The following is an 11,629-nucleotide window of genomic DNA, read 5'->3' as shown; positions in this document are numbered from 1 at the left end:
TGATATTGGTAACTATGGCAAATGAGCAAGTTAAGAGAGGAAAACCTTGAGAGGGGTGTGGCATGAAATTTACCTAAGACAAAGGGCTCAAGCGAGGTATAATAATATTAGGGGAAAAATTTTGATTAAATGTTATTAAATCCACCAATTAATGTTGAAAGCAGTGCTATAAGACAATCCAAATGGGAAAGAAACCTGGGTGAGCTAGATTTGCATTTGACCTCAAACATTTTTATATTCTCAAAGAACAGTGTACCAAAAGGCTGTTTTTGTTTCTTGAATATTGGGAAACATGAACTTGAAAGGACTAAATTATGTAAGGGAAGAGACATGATCATTGCAGGCCAACAGGCATGTACCTCTTCCTGATGTCTAAGAGCAGAGTGACTTTTGATGATATTGTAATACAATGTATTGGGACAGATGGTAGCCACACTCGTAGTGAACATAGCATAATGTATAAACTTGTTGAATCACTATGTTGTCCGCCTGAAAGTAATGTATCATTGTATGTCAACAATATTGGAAGAAAAACAATAACAATATGATGTAAAAAAATTTCTCTTTTTATAAAAAGGAGTGAATGCTTCCCTCAGTCACCCATCGCCTAGTTCCAGGGGGCTTCAGTATTACCTGAGCCAGTCACCTGGCAGCACAGAGCTGCATCTGATGTGGCAATTCCGATCATTCATCTCAGTGACGATGGGGTTAAAGTTTTTGTACCGCAGAGCATCTGGCACCAGGTGCAGGCTCAGTAAATTTTAATTACTTTCCTTTCTTACAACGAGTGAAGAGAAATGAGAAATATAAGCTTCATGGGGACAAGAAGCTTTTCCATTTTGTTTACTCCTTTTGCTCCAGTCTCTATAACATCTATCGGTATTTGGCATACAGGAAATCAGAACAGGAGATCTTTGTTCAATAATAATAGTGTCTACTGATCTTTTTTAATGTTTTTTTTTTTAACTTATTTTTGAGAGACAGAAAGAAGCACCATGAGCAGGGGAGGGGCAGAGAGAGAGGGAGACACAGAATCCGAAACAGACTCCAGGCTCTGAGCTGTCAGCACAGAGCCCGACACGGGGCTCGAACCCATGAACCGTGAGATCATGACCTGAGCCAATGCTGGACGCTTAACCTGCTGAGCCACCCAGGCGCCCCCTAATGATCTTTTTTTAAATGAGAGCATACATGGTCCTGGAGGAAAATTACGTGCATGTGATTAACAAGATACATTCTGCCCTACTCTATGACATTGTGCATGACAATACTGAAGAGATCATACATGACACGTTTCTTGCGATAAATTCTGTCACAGAAGTAATCCTAAAATTACAGGCATGATTCCTTAGGACTGATTCTTCTTTCTAGACTGGGACCAGCAAATTATGGCCCGCTGCCTGTTTTTGTACAGCCCAAGAGAGAAGTTTTTGTTTTGTTTTGTTTTACATTTTGAAATGGCCAAAAAAAAAATCAGAATAAGAAGAATATGTGAAATATACATGAAATGCAATGATCAGTCTCATAAATAAATTTGTATTGGCACACAATTATACCCACTTGTTTACATATCATCTGTGTCTGCTTTCACACCACAGTGGCAAAGTTGAGTACTTGGGAAAGAGACTCTATGGCCTGGAAAGCCTAAAATGTTTACTATTTGGCCCTTTCCGCAACAAGTTTGTGGACTCCTGTTCTAGGTAACATATTTGCAGTATTAATAGGGGCTCAATTAAAGGACTATGGAGAGCATGTTGGACAGCTGGTATTAGTGGCAAGAAGGTCAGTATTTCTATCTATAATAATAGAACTTCTCTAATACTTTCATGATATTGTATACCAAGTATCTATATTTACATAGTAACATAGTAAAATACAATTTGATATAAGACAGACACCAAAGGAAGGAACTGATGCTTTGACTCCAAGCCAGTGTTCCTTAATATTTTTGTGATAAGCTCTGTTATGAGCTGAACTGTGTCCTCTAAAATTCATATGTTGAAGCCCTAATCCCACACATCTCAGAATGTTAATATATTTGTAAATAAGGACATTAAAGAGATAATTAAAGGGTGCCTGTGTGACTCAGTCAGTTGAGCGTCCAACTCTTGATTTCAATTCAGGTCATGATTCCAGGGTCATGGGATCAAGCCCTGAGTTGGGTTCCACACTCAGAGTGGAGCCTGCTTGAAATTCTCTCTCTCTCTCTCTCTTTCTCTTCCTTTCTCCTTTGCTTGTGTGCTATCTCTTTATCTAAAATAATAATAATAATAATAATAATAATAATAATAATAATAATAAATAAACTTTAAAAAATTTGTAAGGGGCACCTGCGTGGCCCAGTCTGTTGAGCATCCCACTTCGGCTCGGGTCGTGATCTCACAGTTCATGGGTTCAAGCCCTGCATCGGGCTGTGTGCTGAATGCTAACTCAGACCCTGGAACCTGAATCAGATTCTGTGTCTCTTTCTCTCTCTGCCCCTTCCCTGTTCACACTCTGTCTCTCAAAATTAAATAAATGTAAAAAAAATTAAAAAAAAAAAAGAAAAAGAAAAAAAAAATTTTTAAAGTGCCTGAGTGGCTCAGTCAGTTAAGCCTACAACTTGGGCTCAGATCATGATCTCACATCATGGGTTCAAGCCTTGCATTGGGTGCTGTGCTGACATCTCAGAGCCTGGAGTCTGCTTTACATTCTGTGTCTCCCTCTCTCTCTGCCCCTCCCCCACTCGTACTGTCTCTGTCTCTCTCAAAAATAAATAAACATTAAAAATTGTTTTAACAGGCTGTGTAAAGATTCTGTCTCAGTGGGAGTAAGAGCAGGAAAGCCTTTGAATACTAGACTAGTGATTTTGTGTTCCTTTATTCTGCCCTGGGAAGTCATAAATGTTTTTGAGCAAAGGAATTAAATTATCTCAACCAATTTTGCCAATTACAATTTTTAAAATTTTCCTTGTGTTGAATTTTATTGGCAATAAAATTCAGTCTGCCAAAAAAAAATAAAAAAATAAATAAAAATTGTTTTAAATTTTTTAAGAATTAAAGAAAAATAGAGGTAATTAAGGTTAAATGGGGTCATACGGTGGGCCCATATCTTATCTGATCCATGTAAGAAGAAATGTGGACATACAAAGAAATACAAGGTTACAGTCACAGGGGAAAAAGAGCATGGGAGGAGGCAGCAAGAGGCAAACCAAGCAGAGAGTGGCAACTCTGCCAACACCTTGATCTTGGATGTCCGGGCTCCAGAACTGAACCAATATAAATTCCTGTTGTTAAAGAAACTCAGTGTGTGGGTATTCAGTTATGGCCCTCGCAAATGCATACTCTATTATCCCCCACACAAAATTGAGCACGTGACTTTTAGAAGCGGGTTTGGTCTTGAAAACCACATTATTCTTGGGCTCGTCCATGAAGAACTTCTCCTAGAAGGATTCTTTGTTATCATTTTTCAAATTAGCCTTACTTACCTTGAGGTTGGAAACTGTTTCTTGAACAGATGTTTGTCAGTTCTGGCAAGGAAGACTGCAGCTTATAAAACTTGTTTGAAAAACAAATTTCTGTCATTCTTTCCTTGAGCAGCCTCCAGAAGTCTGTGCCTCCAGAAGCAGGTGAACCGGTCAGGCCAACCTAATCAGCCCTGAGGTCAGTGACAGACAGATGTCTCATCCAGACCACCCTAACCTTGTATGGTGTTCTTGTATGGAGGACTTTGTAGGGCATTCTTTCTGGAGTTAGTAACTGTCCCATCCTGTACTTCCAAAGGGTCTTGTCTGTTAGCTTATGTGGCAAACAAACCAACCAACCTCTCCTTCTGCCACCCCGCCAAGTCTGCCAGCTTTTCATGAACTCCTTCCCCTCACCCCGGAAAGGCTTGCAGTTGTTTAAGTCAGCTACTAGCTTAAAATAAAATCTATCTAGCTCTTCAGCTAGCTCTTCGATATTCTGATCTGTCTTTTCACTTTAGCTAAGTTTTTTTTTTTCATTTGTTCATGATGGAGTAGGCAGTTATTTAGACAGGAGCTGGAGGCAAAGGTGAGGATAAATAGGTTACATGTTGGAAGCCTGGGTGCAGAACATCCTGATTTTGTGGCTTCCAATACCCCTCAACCACCTGGCCAGGTGGCTTCTGAGACCCACGGGCTAACAAACTAAGAGCCGCAGTTTCAAAACGCATGTTCTCCTCTTCCATCCCCATCCCAGGATAACCTCTAGACTCATTACAATACATTTGTATTCTGCCCTGTGGCAGAAGACTGCCATGATGGTTCCAATACAAACCTTATAGGGACAAACACTCCCCCTCCCAACCTGTGATAGGAGTCCCTCAAATGTTTAGAAGCAACCTCCATTAGCAACTTCCCAGTCTAAGATCTAAGACCTCCACCCTCCTACCCTCACAGAAAAGAAATGACTCCTGTAGCCTCAAGGCAGTGGCTACTTCTGGGCTCTTCCACCTTGAGAGTGTGCTGTCCTTAATTAATGGCTTTGGGCTTGTGACTTTCCTTCTGGCTGGCTTTATTTGAGTGTAGATTCTCAAATCTTTGGGGAATCCAAGAACCAAGACCTCCAGTCACATAACACAGACATGCCCACTGGGAACATTTACTTACCTTGTTTGTTTTGTAAACGCCCCTCAAAAAGAGCATGGTGTTCAAATGCTTCCTGTGGCTGAAAGACTCTTATTTGCCTATTAGAATCTAGGAGTCTCTCACTATACTTGGCAGAGAAGCAACTGGTGTTTTCCTCCTGTCTTTATGTGCCACCCCCTATTCTTCCTTTTTGATCAACAGTAACCTGAGCTCCTTTACAAATTTCTACTCCTGAATATTTTATCACTAGCTTTGATTGAAGCTCTTTTGATGTAGATTTTTATAATGTAATCTACCCTTGGCTTATTGTATGTTTTTATCATAATTTGAAAGAAGTCTTTTTATGCGGGGCTTAATGGTAGCCACTCTCTCTATTTTACTGTCAATTTTTACTTCACATATGAAGTGCTAGAGGAGATGTTGTCTCCATTCTGAAAGTCTCATTAGAGAGGAGTTGGCAAATACTTTTACTATATGATATTTCAATTTAAGCTTCAGCAGACTTCTGGATCTCTCAAACTTGGCTAAAAATAACTCAGCATCATTTCTGTGCTTAAGATATTCAAATTGAGGAGGAATAAAGCTTCCTAGTTAGAAATAGGTAACCTGGAGGCAAATGGTATGGGTTCCTATCACAGTTCCCTGGGACTGAACTTTATAACCCTGAGTAAGTTCCTTAAATACTCAGTTTCCTCATCTGTATCATGCAGATAATACTTGTGTCTACCTTGTAAAGTTATTATGAGCACTATATTAATCAACATAAAGACTAGAAGATTGCCTGGCACAGAGTAAGTGCTGTGGAAGGAAGGCTTTGCTATGACCAAATTTTATGCATTATTTTTGCTTATATAGAAGAGCATTATTGCATCCCTAGAATTCAAACCTGGATTCTTGCCATGCATCTCTGTTATTTGGGAGATGGTATTAAAGTTGCTCACATGGGTCTATATATCCCTGAATGTGGTAGAATCTAAGATAAAACAATTTTACTCTGAATTTGACTAAAATGAATTACATAAAAAGTCTCCAGTGAATTTGGATGATCCTGCTCTTGAACATTCAAATTAGGTTATAGTTATAGAAATCTAGGAAATTGTCTTGCCACCTGACAATTTTGCAAAGACAGTGGCTAGGCTCCTCTCCCTGTTGGTGTGAATCAGTTGGAAATTCTTATGTTGTGTTTTGATGCCTAATCAATAGGTTTATAGATCTCTGAGGGGGGATTATCTTCATCAAGCAACATTTTGAAAAGGTGACAAGAAGGAGTAGTAAACTTAAAATAACATGGTTCCCTAGCTGCATTAATTAGGTGGCTGTGAGCAATGTATTCCTCCTCTTTTTGATTTATTCCTCCAACAAGACTGGTTCCTCAGTATTCATAAATATTTTCCAGATAGCTCAAAAAACAAAACCTGAGTAAAGCCTTCAGTGACAATGAAATGAATCCTTACAATGAATGTAGAGGATTTCTGGACTCATAGTGAGCTCAAGGATTTTTAAGACTAGGTCAAATTTCAAAATTTGAAATAGAAGTTCAAAATATATCCAGTGTATTATTAAACTTTTTATATTTTATATTCTTTAAGCTGTTTTCACAGCTCCACCATACAACTGAAAAGAAAAATTCAATTTTCAGGAGACATATTTCTTTGTTATACATTGCAAATACCTTGTTTGAACAATTTGGACATGAAGTGAAGCAATTGTTTTGGTGTTGGTTTGAAATGTGTGAGAAGGAAAAAGTAGAATTGTGGTCAAGTTCAGATATATTTGTCATGAGATAGATTGGGTTTAGAAGAGTAAACACCCTTAGGTGAGTTACTCAATCTTTCTTTTAAGATTCAGTTTCCTATCTATAAAACAAGAATTACAATACCTCCCTCACAGTGTTTTTGGAATGATATAATGAGTGATCTATACAGCAAGCATCCTTACCACCACCAGCGTCCCAAGGCAAGAGCTTAGTAAGAATAGTTAGCAAAGACTCAGAGTCCTCAGCCTGCAACACCTTAGTATCAGATAAGTATCTTATCTCATTAAGAATCCAGTTTATTCCAGAAATCTTTAATCATATTTTAGTTTTTGTTTACTTCAGAAGTTGGCTTGTTTGAGCCTAACTTGAAGCTCTATGTGGGAACCCTGTAACTTCCTGTTATGAATCAGTTTGACATCTTGAACTAAAGTGTCAAATGAAAAGGTTGTCACCTAGATACAGTGTTACATAATTCCTAAACTGATTTCAGGCAATTTTGTATATTGACTGGGATCATAGAGACATAGGCTTGCACTAGGTAGAGGGTAGGGGTCTATGAGATCTTTCTTCTGTAAGCACTCTTGTTCATCCAGCCCTATTCTAGGTACAAGAGGAAATCCAAAAGAAGATGACTGTCTTTCTCCAAGAAATTTCAAACAAGGTTGAAATTGTAAGATAAACAATTCCAAGATAATATGAGTGTACATAATCATAAATAGAATGTTCTACAAGAAAAAGAGGGAAAATCCATATGAGAATTCTATTACCATAACTGAATTGAGTCATTATGAACTGCATTGTCTGAGCAGGCTTGGATAAAGAGGGCTGGTCCCTTGTGATTGTTGGCTGGGAGTGGAAATGCATTAGAAGCTAAGGGAGAAGACATGACCATTGTCAGAATTGAGCATGAAATGGAAGACTAGAGGAAGGCTCATAATTAGCCCTAGACCAGAGGATTTGCTTAGAGGCACGTTAGGGACAAGAACCAAAATACCATGGGGGTATATTGTAGGGGTTAAGGGCAAACTCCTTGGAGACAAGTTGCCTAGGTTCCTTCAGGTATTTGCCCTTACTTCAGCAAATTGCTGGAGTCATTCACTCTCTTTCGCCAACACCACCCATGCTTCAGGGAGCCCTGGACCTGCTGGAGCTGGACTCCGGCACCAAATGACCTAAACCTCCCCATGCCTCAGTTTCATCACACATAAAACAGAAAGGATAGGTATGACACATAGTCGGCACCCAGTAATAATGGCTACTATTGACTAGTAATTGTTTTGTGTTTATATATAAAACAATTATTTGGTACTCAGAACAAAGCTATTAGGTAGGTATTTTGTCCCCATTTTAAGGCTCAGAACATTGAGGCAAAAGAGATAAAGCAGTTTACCAAGATCACATAGCTACTAAACACCGGCTTTCAAATAGGACCCAACACCTATCTGATTTCACAATCCATGTCTTCTGATTATGCCATCCTGTGGAATCCCATCGAGGTAAGTAAACTGGAGCTGGCTTAGAGAAGGTATCAGCAGTACCACCATGGTCCTAAGCTCAATCAGTGGATTAGCATCATCAGCGTCACCTGGGAAGTTGCTGGAAATGAAATTTTTCTGGCCACACCCCACACCCACTAAAGAACCTGAATTTCTGGGGCTATGACCAGCAATCCATCAACCTGTGATTTAATAAACTCTCCAGGTGATCCTGATGCACACTGAATTTGAGAACAACTGACCCAGACTAAGTTCTATAGTTTATGAACGATCAAGAAGCTAAAAGACAGAGACTGTTTTTACATCACTTTGTGAAGAATTAAACAGAACAAGTTAGTTAAAAAAGAATCCCTGTGGCAACGACTATGAACTTTACCCTATGAGCTTCAAGCTCCCTCCAACCAATCAAACTGGTTAATACGGTCACTAAACAAGAATATCATATCATCTAGAACTTGTGGGGCAAAGTTTCAGTAACATGGAATACAACGCAAATACTCATCAAGAAAAATATAGCTTTGCACTGACTGTCATGCCCACTGTCTATTCCCATCTACCATCTAGTCTCAGCTTCTCCCACTCTCTGGCTTGGTGGTATACTTGGTAATATTTAGCAGTAAATCAATGACAACCTTCCTCCTTATTTCAAGTGTCACTATCTGCCCCTGCAGTGCCAACTTCCCTTCTTTATCCAGCTGATTGCTTCCAGGCCAGCCTTTTCTAGGTATCATAACTTGAAGAAATGACACCCACAACCCCCCCCCCTTAACACACACACACATACATACAACTCTTCACATGGTATGGGAGAGTCCAGGGCAGAGGCGCCTGGGTAGCTCAGTGGTTGAGCATCTGACTTTGGCTCAGTTCATGATCTCACAGTTGGGAGAGTCCAGTGCTTCTGCCAGTAGACCCTGAAGTTCAACCTCCTAGGTACAAAGTCTAGCTCCATCAATTTCTTGCTAGAGCTATTTGTTTAACTTCTTTTTTAAAAAATTATTTATTTGTTATGCATTTGTTTATGCATTTTTATTTCTTTGTGCCACAGTCTCCTCATCTCTAAAGCAAAGATGGAAATTAAGATGTATTCAAAATTTTCATATGATGCATATGCTTCTTGTAAAGCCAATAGCAGTATGGTAATTCATGTTTTTGGGCCTAGCACACAATCTAAAAAAATACCATGCATGTGCATGCACACACATTCGCACTCACTTGTTGAAACTATACCAGATATAAATGCTCATCTCAAGAGTGAACTCCTTTGCAAAGGTAACAAATATTTTCTTTAGTGCCATGGATCTCTTTGACAGTCTGTAAACTTCATGAGTTCCTTCTCAGAAGAGTGTTTCTAAATGCATGAAATGAAATGTGTTTAGGATTGATTATAAAAATTCCAATTATATTGAAATGCAGTCGTCAAAATATGTAAACAATAAATTCATAACGTAGTAGTATAGTGCATCCATCTTATTATATCCCAAAATCTAGCAACAGGTCTAACTACTATGATTTCAAAGAAGTTATACAATATACACCATATGGTGAGATATTGCAACAAGTGTACTGTGATATGAAAATACGAGTGTCCCTATAAAAAAAATCCACAGGTGCTGCTGAGACCCTAGTGGCATTTTGCTTTGATTGATCACTGAATAAATGCTAAATGTCCACTACAGTGTAGTGAAATACAGATGTATATAGTGTTTTGTTGTCTAATTTCTCAGATTCTCTTAAACCCAGATTAAAGTCCACAAGTTTGAAATTTGATTTATAAAAACCCATGAAGTCTACTAGCAAATCTATGAAATCATTGATCATACCTTTCTTATCCTTATGCTTTACAGGCAAAATCAGCCCCCATAGGCGGGATAGGTAAGAGCGGACCAGTATGGTTGAGTTGGCCAAATAGGTTGTAATGTTTCAGAAACAAAATGGCCTCTCTTGGCCTTTTCTAATGCTTTCCTTCAAACATGGTCCATTTTGGAAACCTCCTATTTAATGGCTGAATTATTGTCTTCAGAAAACATAAACATGATGGTTTGGTGTTTGTTAGAGAAGAAATATGTCCCATTCACAATGTTGGCACCCTGTCGAAGTGTGAGGCAATTTGCACCAGAGAAAGCCCTTTGGGTTGGAGCCAGGAATCTTGACAATGCTCCCTTTTATCAGAGTGAATCCTGGGCCATCACTCTGCTAATGTGTTCTACCACTTTCATTCTAATTCTGCCTTTTTAATGAAATTCATAAATTAAATAGGGTCCCAAAACCTCAGTTGCTATCTTTTAGATGTCATTAATGATCATTTTTTTGCATGTAGGAAAAAGATCCAGGCAAGGTGAGAGGAACATACAGTAATGATACCAATTTAATATCTCAAATGCCCATAACTATACCTTTAATAAAGAATGGAAAATCATCCAGATAATTATAAACTTACATTTTTCTTTAAACGATTGAGATGAGACTAGTGTGTTTGTTTGAACAAAAATGGTAACAGGGCATAAAAAAAGCAGACTGGGCCCTTCCTTGATGGATGACCTTGAACAAGTTTGTTGCACTCATCTGTAAAACTGAGGACAGCACAACATTCCTCACTGAGATGTTGGGAGGGTTGAATTGGATATTTGGTAAACTACAAAGCACTATGAGAAGAGTAGTTCCTATGACTGGGATAGCCATATTTCCTCAGTTTCCCTTAGTTGACACAAAACTATTTGTATGTGATGGTAAAAATTATGTAATGCATGCAGGGTAAATACAAATCATTTCGAGGAAGTGAAAGAAGCTCATTTCAGAAAAAAAAGCATCTTTATCATAGATTGGGAATCACAACAAAAAAAAAGTATTTCATAGGAGAATATTTAAATTGCTAACATCTAAAGTTATTTGTTTAGATGTGAGTATGAAAGTGGGGATGATCCCAAAACGCTCTTACTCCAGGAAGCCTGGCAGACAAACTCTTAACCATTTACTAAACCGGAACAGACTGTCAAGGGTAAAGTTTTACAAGACATGTTTTGTGCTTGAGGATTGCTATCATATGCTTGGCGAAAAGAAGGAAAGCTATTCTACCTCAGCTGCTGGGATTTCCCCCCCAAACATCCAATATCAAACTGAATCAGGCCATTGTTTAGAGAGTATTATTAAGGTCAATTTTTTCTATATGCACAGGCCATAAGATCCATGGAGCAATGCAGAAAAAATGCTGTACACCAAGGTTGTGTATTTACAAAATATATTGCTCATGAAATCCTAGACTAAAATAGAAAGAAGCTCCAAGTTCATCGTTTGAAGAAATGGTGAAAGGCAGAAAATTGTCCTCAAGAATATTATAAATCATTGCAGAGACATCTCTATTGTAATGTCATTGTACTCTTAACTTTCTATTCTATTTATTCTAGTCATTAACTTTCCACTCTACATAATGTTTTGGACCATTACTTCTGACCAATAAGAACAGCTCAATTATTAGTTTTGTGGTGTTGCTTGTCTTACGGAGTTTTTCCTTTTCTTATTCAAAGGAGTGGGGCATTTATGAATAAACATGGACAAGCTTAATAACACTTAGAGATGTGACAGATGAATAAGCAGAAATAAGAAACCAAAGTGGCATTTCTATTGCTATATGATTTCAAAAGTTCCCTTTTCCATCATGTAGTATTACTAAACCTTGGAATAAAAATATGTAATGACAATACCATATAAATTTCATCCCAGAAATTACAAGTTTGAATTGTACTTACGCACTGTGAATGTCTGAGGTTTTGGCACACAATTCTTTTTAAG

The sequence above is a fragment of the Suricata suricatta genome, chromosome 3 (genome assembly GCF_006229205.1).
Source record: "Suricata suricatta isolate VVHF042 chromosome 3, meerkat_22Aug2017_6uvM2_HiC, whole genome shotgun sequence".
NCBI classification, from domain to species: Eukaryota; Metazoa; Chordata; class Mammalia; order Carnivora; family Herpestidae; genus Suricata; species Suricata suricatta.
Note: the sequence above shows the minus strand (reverse complement) of the source record.